Genomic DNA, 10,451 nt, shown 5'->3' with positions numbered 1-10,451 from the left:
GTGGTGTAGCTTTTCTTCATTCCCCGGCAACGGCGCCAGAAAATAGATTGATGTCAACGCACGCTTCTATTCCCGTAGACAGTGTTGGGCCTCCAAGAGCAGAGGTTTGTAGAACAGCAGCAAGTTTCCCTTAAGTGAATCACCCAAGGTTTATCGAACTCAGGGAGGTAGAGGTCAAAGATATCCCTCTCAAGCAACCCTGCAATTACGATGCAAGAAGTCTCTTGTGTCCCCAACACACCTAATACACTTGTCAGATGTATAGGTGCACTAGTTCGGCGAAGAGATAGTGAAATACAAGTAATATGGATGAATATGAGTGGTAATAGCAATCTGAAATAAATATGGCAGCGAGTAACCATGCAGTAGAAAGTAAATAAGCGGAGATTCGATGTTTGGAAACAAGGCCTAGGGATCATACTTTCACTAGTGGACACTCTCAACATTGATCACATAATAAAACCACTCTACACTCTCTTGTTGGATGACAAACACCATTAATTGTGTAGGGCTACAAGAGCTCCCTCAAGCCGGAGTTAACAAGCTCCACAACATCCGGAGTTCATATTTAAGTAACCTTTAGAGTGCATAATAGAACGTTGCAATTTAGACCGAGTACTAACATAGCATGCACACTGTCACCATCAGCTATGAAAGGGGGAATAGATCGCATCAATACTATCATAGTAATAGTTAACTTCATAATCTACAAGAGATTACAATCATAACCTACGCCAAGTACTACATGATGCACACACTGTCAACATTACATCATGGAGGAGGAATAGAGTACTTTAATAACATCACTAGAGTAGCACATAGATGATAGTGATACAAAGCTCATCATATGAATCTCAATCATGTAAGGCAGCTCATGAGATCATTGTATTGAAGTACATGGGAGAGAGATGAACCACATAGCTACCGGTACAGCCCTTAGCCTCGAGGGAGAACTACTCCCTCCTCATCATAGGAGACAGCAGCGGCGATGAAGATGGCGGTGGTGTCGATGGAGATGCCTTCCGGGGGCAATTCCCCGTCCCGGCGGCGTGCCGGAACAGAAACTTCTGTCCCCCGAATCTTGGCTTCGCGATGGCGGCAGCTCTGGAACTTTTCTCGTATCGTGGCTTATTTGTATCGATGTTTTAGGTCACGAAGGCTTAAATAGGCGAAGAGTCGGAGTCGGAAGGGTTCTGGTGGAGCCACACCATAGGGGGGCGCGCCCCCCCTCTGGCCGCGCCGCCCTGGCGTGTGGGGGCCCTGGGCCTCCCCTCTGGTCCCTCTTCGGTGCTCTGGAAGCTTCGTGGAAATATAAGATCGTGGGCCTTGATTTCGTCCAATTCCGAGAATGTTTCCTGTGTAAGATTTCTGAAACCAAAAACAGCAGAAAACAGGAACTGGCACTTCAGCATCTTGTTAATAGGTTAGTTCCGGAAAATGCATCAAAACGATATAAAATGTGAACAAAACATGTAGGTATTGTCATAAAACAAGCATGGAACATAAGAAATTATAGATACTTTGGAGATGTATCAGCATCCCCAAGCTTAGTTCCTACTCGTCCTCGAGTAGGTAAACGATAAAAAGAATAATTTCTGAAGTGACATGCTACTTACATAATCTTGATCATACTATTGTAAAGCATATGAGATGAATGAAGTGATTCAAAGCAATGGTAAAGACAATGATTAAACAATTGAATCATATAGCAAAGACTTTTCATGAAAGTACTTTCAAGACAAGCATCAATAAGTCTTACATAAGAGTTAACTCATAAAGCAATAAATTCAAAGTAAAGGCATTGAAGCAACACAAAGGAAGATTTAAGTTTCAGCAGTTGCTTTCAACTTTCAACATACATATCTCATGGATAATTGTCAACATAAAGTAATATGATGAATGCAAATAAGCAAGTATATAAGAATCAATGCACAGTTGACAGAAGTGTTTGCTTCTAAGATAGAAGGAAGTAGGTAAACTGACTCAACATAAAAGTAGAAGAATGGCCCTTCGCAGAGGGAAGCATGGATTACTATTTTTGTGCTAGAGCTTTTATTTTGAAAACATAGAAACAATTTTGTCAACGGTAGTAACAAAGCATATGTGTTATGTATAAGATATCCTATAAGTTGCAAGCCTCATGCATAGATTACCAATAGTGCCCGCACCTTGTCCTAATTAGCTTGGATTTACATGGATTATCATTGCATAACATATGTTTCAACCAAGTGTCACAAAGGGGTACCTCTATGCCACCTGTACAAAGGTCAAAGGAGAAAGTTCGCATTGGATTTCTTGCTTTTGATTATTCTCAACTTAGACATCCATACCGGGACAACATAGACAACAGATAATGGACTCCTCTTTAATGCATAAGTGTGACGCCCCAAAACCGGTACCATGAGGATCCCAGCGAATCCGCCGAAATCCGCACGATATCGATTTTAGGAGACGCACCACCAAGCGCCTCGTACACGCCGGAGCATGCACGCGATGCGGGTGGAATCAATCACGAGAGGTAACATTACAACAGGATTACAATAGAGCCCACAAGAAACATATATTACAACAACGACTCCAACGAGTCAAGATACAAATATACAATACAAAGATCCAAATCATACAGAAGATCAAATACATCCGAGTACAGACAAGATACAAATTGGACTAAGAGTCCTGAAGATAACCAAGTGGCATCCATAACCCTGCCCAGGCCAAGCCGGAAGGGTAACCTTGCTAACGTCGCCTTCATCGTACCGGTCTTCATACCTGCCCGGTTATATCCCGTAGAAGCAGCAATAAGTACGGTTCGTACTTAACAAGACTTCAAGACGTATAAGCATTCGTCAACCAGTCGTCCTTTGTACTTGAGGCACGCAGGGGACTTAGAAGACGCAAGAGGAACGTCATATGCAATATGGTGGGGTTAAGCGGCAGCGCGCAAGCACTAAAAAAACCTATAGAGACACTCTACAACAGTCGTCTAATCAGAGAAGGTGAGAGAGCGCATAAACTAACAGTTCTATACTCTGCAAACATAACACAGCCGAGGTGTTCCCCCCTCGCAAGGAAGTACTTACAAAGGCACTCACACGGTTGTCAAGTTTTAACCAGTTATTGTTGAGGTTGTGCTAACTTACTATGCAAGTTATTAAGATTGAAACAACAGGTGTAAGTTGTCTATGGTCGAGTCATACAGCTCCAAGTCGTCCATAACCGCGGACGCGGCTTATCGATAAGATTTTACCCTGCAGGGGTGCCCAAATGTGCCCACACGCACGATCAACCCACTTGCGACAGGTGGATATCACGACTCGCACTCTCCTTCACGACAACAATGTCCAGGAAGCCACCTAACCAAGTTGAACCCGTATCGAAGTCCGGCCGTATCTCCGAAGCGGACCTAGCTGTTTGCGACAGCGTACTAGGTGGTTTAAACACACACTGGGGCGATAAACCACTTCGCAGCGGCTCCGCGACCTATACGTGCATACCAGAAACAAGGGATACAAGGCACCCAGGGGCTTCCCAAAATAAATAAGTAACAGGCTGGCATGCACGCAACATCAAATGGTAAAACATTGCAAACTAGTTGTGGCCACTGGACAAAGCTGTAGATTCCGGCAGTGGTCGAGGGGAGACCCAGAAGCTTACCCACGTGTGGTTAGAGCGCTCAGTCTCGGAACAGATAACAGGAACTCGGGTCCTAAGCTTTAAAGAAACACAAGTGAGCCGCCATAAAACGAGCAACTGACCCACCGATGTCTCCGCTTAACAACCATTAACAAGTAATCATGATTCCCTCAACAGATATAACCATGTAGCATGTGTCATGATTCCCAACAGATAACCGATAAGATAGCGGTAACAGTAACGAGATATAACAGCACTAGCATGCACTACGACTCGCAAGGCAGACCCGAAACCAAACAATAGCTGTAGGTGGTTGGTGGAGGCAATATAGGCTGCTTGAGGTAACAAGTGGAAGGGACACGTGACAAGAACGCAACTTAAGGATAGCATGAGGGAGAAGGCAAAATAAAATAGGTGAGCGACTTCTGCAGGGGCAGGAGTATAGGGGAAATGCTTGCCTGTTAGAGCTTGCTGAGGAACATCCGGAGAACTTGGCGTATCTCACCGCACCACTTCGTGATCCTATCCGGGAAGAAGCAAATGCTGGAACACACAACGTATGCAAGTCTTACTACTACGGATAAAGAACCAGCATGATGAAGATGATATGCATGACATGGCAATTATGATGCGATGCAACTTATCCAATTAAGCGGAATCGGAATCCCGGACAAGAAATTATTAGGTTCGAGTTGCATTTCTACCGGCAAAGTTAAAGGTTGCTTAACATGGCATAACATGGCAGGGGTGAGCTACGTCAATATTAAACGGAGCGGGGAAAACCTTAGTCGGTCTCCGAAATACTCCGCATGTTATGTGAGGTGAATATGCACGACTATCAACGAGCGACATGATGAGAGATGCAAACAGGTGTATGAATGGCATAATCATGATCCTTGCATTTTTCTGATCGAAAAACATATAAAGAATGTTTTATTTGGAATTATAGTTTGAAAGTTATGAGTTAGACAGATTTGGAGTTAAAAGAAAAGACAGAAAAGAAAAAGGAAACGGGCTGGAACTGGGGTTGGCCTGCTACCTGGTCGGCGAGAGGAAGGTCTAGCGTGCATGGGCCGGCCCAGTTCTCGCCTGCGAGCGGCGACAGATAGCTTCGGGCCGCGCGCGTGATGGCTGCAGCGGGAGGAACACAGATCGAGGCCCAACAGCGGATCTGGAGCAGAAAAAGACTGGCAAGGTAATTTCGCCTCCAACAAGAATTGAACACGGGATCTCATGCAACGAATTGGGCCGAACGAACCAGATGAGCTAGCTGCTATTGTTGATTTAGAAGAGGCCACATGAAAGAAAACCATCGGGCTGCGGGATCTGGACGAAAAAGAAGAAAAACTCCAATTTAAATGACCACCGTGGTGATTTGATCTTGAGATCTGATGGGTAAGCAAACCAAGATGTTACCACTGTACTGTCTGTTCTGATGATGACAAGAGTAGGGCGCGGGGCAACTTGAACCAACCCGTGGCGGAGATGAAACTGAGCAGCCATGGCGGTCATCGTGAAGGAGCTCTGGTTGGAGATGGCTTCGGCGTCTGGGAGCAAACCGGGGCAAGGGAGATGGCGTCGGGGGTACACCTAGGCGCAGGGAACACGATGGAGGTGACGAGAAGGCCGGAGAGGAACCATGGGCGACGGAATTGAAGAAACTCACCGGCTGGATGGGAACGGAATCGGCGAATTTGCCGGCGATTTGAGGCGTCCCGGGGCGATTCCTTGCATGGGGATGGAGAGGAAGACGAGGCGCATCTTTCGGTGCCCTCAGAACGACGGGGGATGCAGTGGAGCGGCGGCGCCATGGAGAGGAGGTGGCGGTTCTGTGAGGTTGTTCTTCTTTGTTTTGCTCACAGAGAGAAAAGAAAGGTGAGGGGAGAAGAAGGGAGTGGCGGCGCGTGAGGAAGGAGGAGGAGGGCGAGCTAGGGTTTGGCCCTGAGAGGATAAAGAGAGGGGGCAGGTGGGAGTGGTGGTGCGTCGGTGGAGGACCACGGAGTCACGCCTAGAACGTGCTCCCTCTCGCTTTACAGCGAGGACGAACGGGGAGAAAAGAAGAGGGAGGGGGGCCGAAGGGGTATGGGCTGGAGGTGGGTTGGGCTGCCGGCTCGGGCTGGTGCAGCAGAAGAAGAGAAAGGGGACGGGCCAGAGAAGAAAAGGGAGGCCCAGGGGGGAGAGAGGGGTTTTTATTTTTAAAATCCCTTTTCCTTTTCTCTTCCAAACTGTTTTGCAAAAAGATTTAAAAATAGTTCAAATAAATTTAGAGTTTGAATGAAGAGGTGGAGATAGACGAAACGAAAAAAATGGTTTTATTGTATGATAGTTTTGGGTTAGGGTTTGTTAAAAGAGAAGACAAGGGGGTTTAATAAATAAACCTTATGAGAGGAAGAAAACAAAATAGTTAGAGTTTACAAAATAATTTTATTTTGTAAAAACATGGATGGTATGATGCATAATGATATGATGATGCATGATGACATGATGATGCATGAAAGAAAAGAACAAGCAAAAATCTATTATGGGTACTACCCTGGGCCGTTACAATCGACACCACTAACAAGGAACCTCGCCCCGAGGTTCCACGTCAACCTAAGGGGGAGTTGGTTAAACTATCGGCTCTTCTTGTACCATGTTGACAAACACCCGACCTTGGCGTGGAACCTGCTTCTTCTGTCGAGGTGTTGACCTTCTCGACACCACTAACAAGGGTTGTTGCTCCGTCGTTGAGGATGCGCTTTCGTCGAGACCTCCAAAGATCGGACCTAATAGGTGAGGGGCAAAGATCGTCCAACCCGCGTAGAGACCTAAGACTCAGAGAAGCAGATAAGAGAAGATTCAAAACTCGCAAAGGTAAGATGAGAAAGAATAGAGGTAAGGAGAAAATCAGAGCTAGTCAGAACTATCCAACGAATTTTAGAAAATAGTTTTGACACTCTAAACTCAACGACCGTTGGCAAGGTTATCCTAAAGGCTGGACTAGTGGGGTACCGTCAACCTGATGCTCTGATACCAACTTGTGACGCCCCAAAACCGGTACCATGAGGATCCCAGCGAATCCGCCGAAATCCGCACGATATCGATTTTAGGAGACGCACCACCAAGCGCCTCGTACACGCCGGAGCATGCACGCGATGCGGGTGGAATCAATCACGAGAGGTAACATTACAACAGGATTACAATAGAGCCCACAAGAAACATATATTACAACAACGACTCCAACGAGTCAAGATACAAATATACAATACAAAGATCCAAATCATACAGAAGATCAAATACATCCGAGTACAGACAAGATACAAATTGGACTAAGAGTCCTGAAGATAACCAAGTGGCATCCATAACCCTGCCCAGGCCAAGCCGGAAGGGTAACCTTGCTAACGTCGCCTTCATCGTACCGGTCTTCATACCTGCCCGGTTATATCCCGTAGAAGCAGCAATAAGTACGGTTCGTACTTAACAAGACTTCAAGACGTATAAGCATTCGTCAACCAGTCGTCCTTTGTACTTGAGGCACGCAGGGGACTTAGAAGACGCAAGAGGAACGTCATATGCAATATGGTGGGGTTAAGCGGCAGCGCGCAAGCACTAAAAAAACCTATAGAGACACTCTACAACAGTCGTCTAATCAGAGAAGGTGAGAGAGCGCATAAACTAACAGTTCTATACTCTGCAAACATAACACAGCCGAGGTGTTCCCCCCTCGCAAGGAAGTACTTACAAAGGCACTCACACGGTTGTCAAGTTTTAACCAGTTATTGTTGAGGTTGTGCTAACTTACTATGCAAGTTATTAAGATTGAAACAACAGGTGTAAGTTGTCTATGGTCGAGTCATACAGCTCCAAGTCGTCCATAACCGCGGACGCGGCTTATCGATAAGATTTTACCCTGCAGGGGTGCCCAAATGTGCCCACACGCACGATCAACCCACTTGCGACAGGTGGATATCACGACTCGCACTCTCCTTCACGACAACAATGTCCAGGAAGCCACCTAACCAAGTTGAACCCGTATCGAAGTCCGGCCGTATCTCCGAAGCGGACCTAGCTGTTTGCGACAGCGTACTAGGTGGTTTAAACACACACTGGGGCGATAAACCACTTCGCAGCGGCTCCGCGACCTATACGTGCATACCAGAAACAAGGGATACAAGGCACCCAGGGGCTTCCCAAAATAAATAAGTAACAGGCTGGCATGCACGCAACATCAAATGGTAAAACATTGCAAACTAGTTGTGGCCACTGGACAAAGCTGTAGATTCCGGCAGTGGTCGAGGGGAGACCCAGAAGCTTACCCACGTGTGGTTAGAGCGCTCAGTCTCGGAACAGATAACAGGAACTCGGGTCCTAAGCTTTAAAGAAACACAAGTGAGCCGCCATAAAACGAGCAACTGACCCACCGATGTCTCCGCTTAACAACCATTAACAAGTAATCATGATTCCCTCAACAGATATAACCATGTAGCATGTGTCATGATTCCCAACAGATAACCGATAAGATAGCGGTAACAGTAACGAGATATAACAGCACTAGCATGCACTACGACTCGCAAGGCAGACCCGAAACCAAACAATAGCTGTAGGTGGTTGGTGGAGGCAATATAGGCTGCTTGAGGTAACAAGTGGAAGGGACACGTGACAAGAACGCAACTTAAGGATAGCATGAGGGAGAAGGCAAAATAAAATAGGTGAGCGACTTCTGCAGGGGCAGGAGTATAGGGGAAATGCTTGCCTGTTAGAGCTTGCTGAGGAACATCCGGAGAACTTGGCGTATCTCACCGCACCACTTCGTGATCCTATCCGGGAAGAAGCAAATGCTGGAACACACAACGTATGCAAGTCTTACTACTACGGATAAAGAACCAGCATGATGAAGATGATATGCATGACATGGCAATTATGATGCGATGCAACTTATCCAATTAAGCGGAATCGGAATCCCGGACAAGAAATTATTAGGTTCGAGTTGCATTTCTACCGGCAAAGTTAAAGGTTGCTTAACATGGCATAACATGGCAGGGGTGAGCTACGTCAATATTAAACGGAGCGGGGAAAACCTTAGTCGGTCTCCGAAATACTCCGCATGTTATGTGAGGTGAATATGCACGACTATCAACGAGCGACATGATGAGAGATGCAAACAGGTGTATGAATGGCATAATCATGATCCTTGCATTTTTCTGATCGAAAAACATATAAAGAATGTTTTATTTGGAATTATAGTTTGAAAGTTATGAGTTAGACAGATTTGGAGTTAAAAGAAAAGACAGAAAAGAAAAAGGAAACGGGCTGGAACTGGGGTTGGCCTGCTACCTGGTCGGCGCGAGGAAGGTCTAGCGTGCATGGGCCGGCCCAGTTCTCGCCTGCGAGCGGCGACAGATAGCTTCGGGCCGCGCGCGTGATGGCTGCAGCGGGAGGAACACAGATCGAGGCCCAACAGCGGATCTGGAGCAGAAAAAGACTGGCAAGGTAATTTCGCCTCCAACAAGAATTGAACACGGGATCTCATGCAACGAATTGGGCCGAACGAACCAGATGAGCTAGCTGCTATTGTTGATTTAGAAGAGGCCACATGAAAGAAAACCATCTGGGCCTGCGGGATCTGGACGAAAAAGAAGAAAAACTCCAATTTAAATGACCACCGTGGTGATTTGATCTTGAGATCTGATGGGTAAGCAAACCAAGATGTTACCACTGTACTGTCTGTTCTGATGATGACAAGAGTAGGGCGCGGGGCAACTTGAACCAACCCGTGGCGGAGATGAAACTGAGCAGCCATGGCGGTCATCGTGAAGGAGCTCACGGTTGGAGATGGCTTCGGCGTCTGGGAGCAAACCGGGGCAAGGGAGATGGCGTCGGGGGTACACCTAGGCGCAGGGAACACGATGGAGGTGACGAGAAGGCCGGAGAGGAACCATGGGCGACGGAATTGAAGAAACTCACCGGCTGGATGGGAACGGAATCGGCGAATTTGCCGGCGATTTGAGGCGTCCCGGGGCGATTCCTTGCATGGGGATGGAGAGGAAGACGAGGCGCATCTTTCGGTGCCCTCAGAACGACGGGGGATGCAGTGGAGCGGCGGCGCCATGGAGAGGAGGTGGCGGTTCTGTGAGGTTGTTCTTCTTTGTTTTGCTCACAGAGAGAAAAGAAAGGTGAGGGGAGAAGAAGGGAGTGGCGGCGCGTGAGGAAGGAGGAGGAGGGCGAGCTAGGGTTTGGCCCTGAGAGGATAAAGAGAGGGGGCAGGTGGGAGTGGTGGTGCGTCGGTGGAGGACCACGGAGTCACGCCTAGAACGTGCTCCCTCTCGCTTTACAGCGAGGACGAACGGGGAGAAAAGAAGAGGGAGGGGGGCCGAAGGGGTATGGGCTGGAGGTGGGTTGGGCTGCCGGCTCGGGCTGGTGCAGCAGAAGAAGAGAAAGGGGACGGGCCAGAGAAGAAAAGGGAGGCCCAGGGGGGAGAGAGGGGTTTTTATTTTTAAAATCCCTTTTCCTTTTCTCTTCCAAACTGTTTTGCAAAAAGATTTAAAAATAGTTCAAATAAATTTAGAGTTTGAATGAAGAGGTGGAGATAGACGAAACGAAAAAAATGGTTTTATTGTATGATAGTTTTGGGTTAGGGTTTGTTAAAAGAGAAGACAAGGGGGTTTAATAAATAAACCTTATGAGAGGAAGAAAACAAAATAGTTAGAGTTTACAAAATAATTTTATTTTGTAAAAACATGGATGGTATGATGCATAATGATATGATGATGCATGATGACATGATGATGCATGAAAGAAAAGAACAAGCAAAAATCTATTATGGGTACTACCCTGGGCCG

The 10,451-nt window shown here is 46.8% G+C and overlaps 1 long non-coding RNA gene across 1 annotated transcript; it reads right to left on the bottom strand.

Annotated features, from left to right (window-relative positions):
* Positions 1–8,965: 8,965 nt before the first annotated feature.
* On the bottom strand, positions 8,966–10,013 carry LOC127322976 (uncharacterized). The gene is made up of 3 exons (XR_007865256.2): positions 9,577–10,013; positions 9,326–9,500; positions 8,966–9,235 (listed from the first exon to the last, which is right to left on the bottom strand). It is a non-coding gene; the product is annotated as an uncharacterized lncRNA (long non-coding RNA).
* Between the last annotated feature and the right edge of the window lie 438 nt (positions 10,014–10,451).

This window comes from Lolium perenne, chromosome 1 (genome assembly GCF_019359855.2).
Source record: "Lolium perenne isolate Kyuss_39 chromosome 1, Kyuss_2.0, whole genome shotgun sequence".
NCBI classification, from domain to species: domain Eukaryota; kingdom Viridiplantae; phylum Streptophyta; class Magnoliopsida; order Poales; family Poaceae; genus Lolium; species Lolium perenne.
The sequence above is the reverse complement of the archived record's forward strand: the minus strand, read 5'-3'. Positions and strand labels throughout refer to the sequence as shown.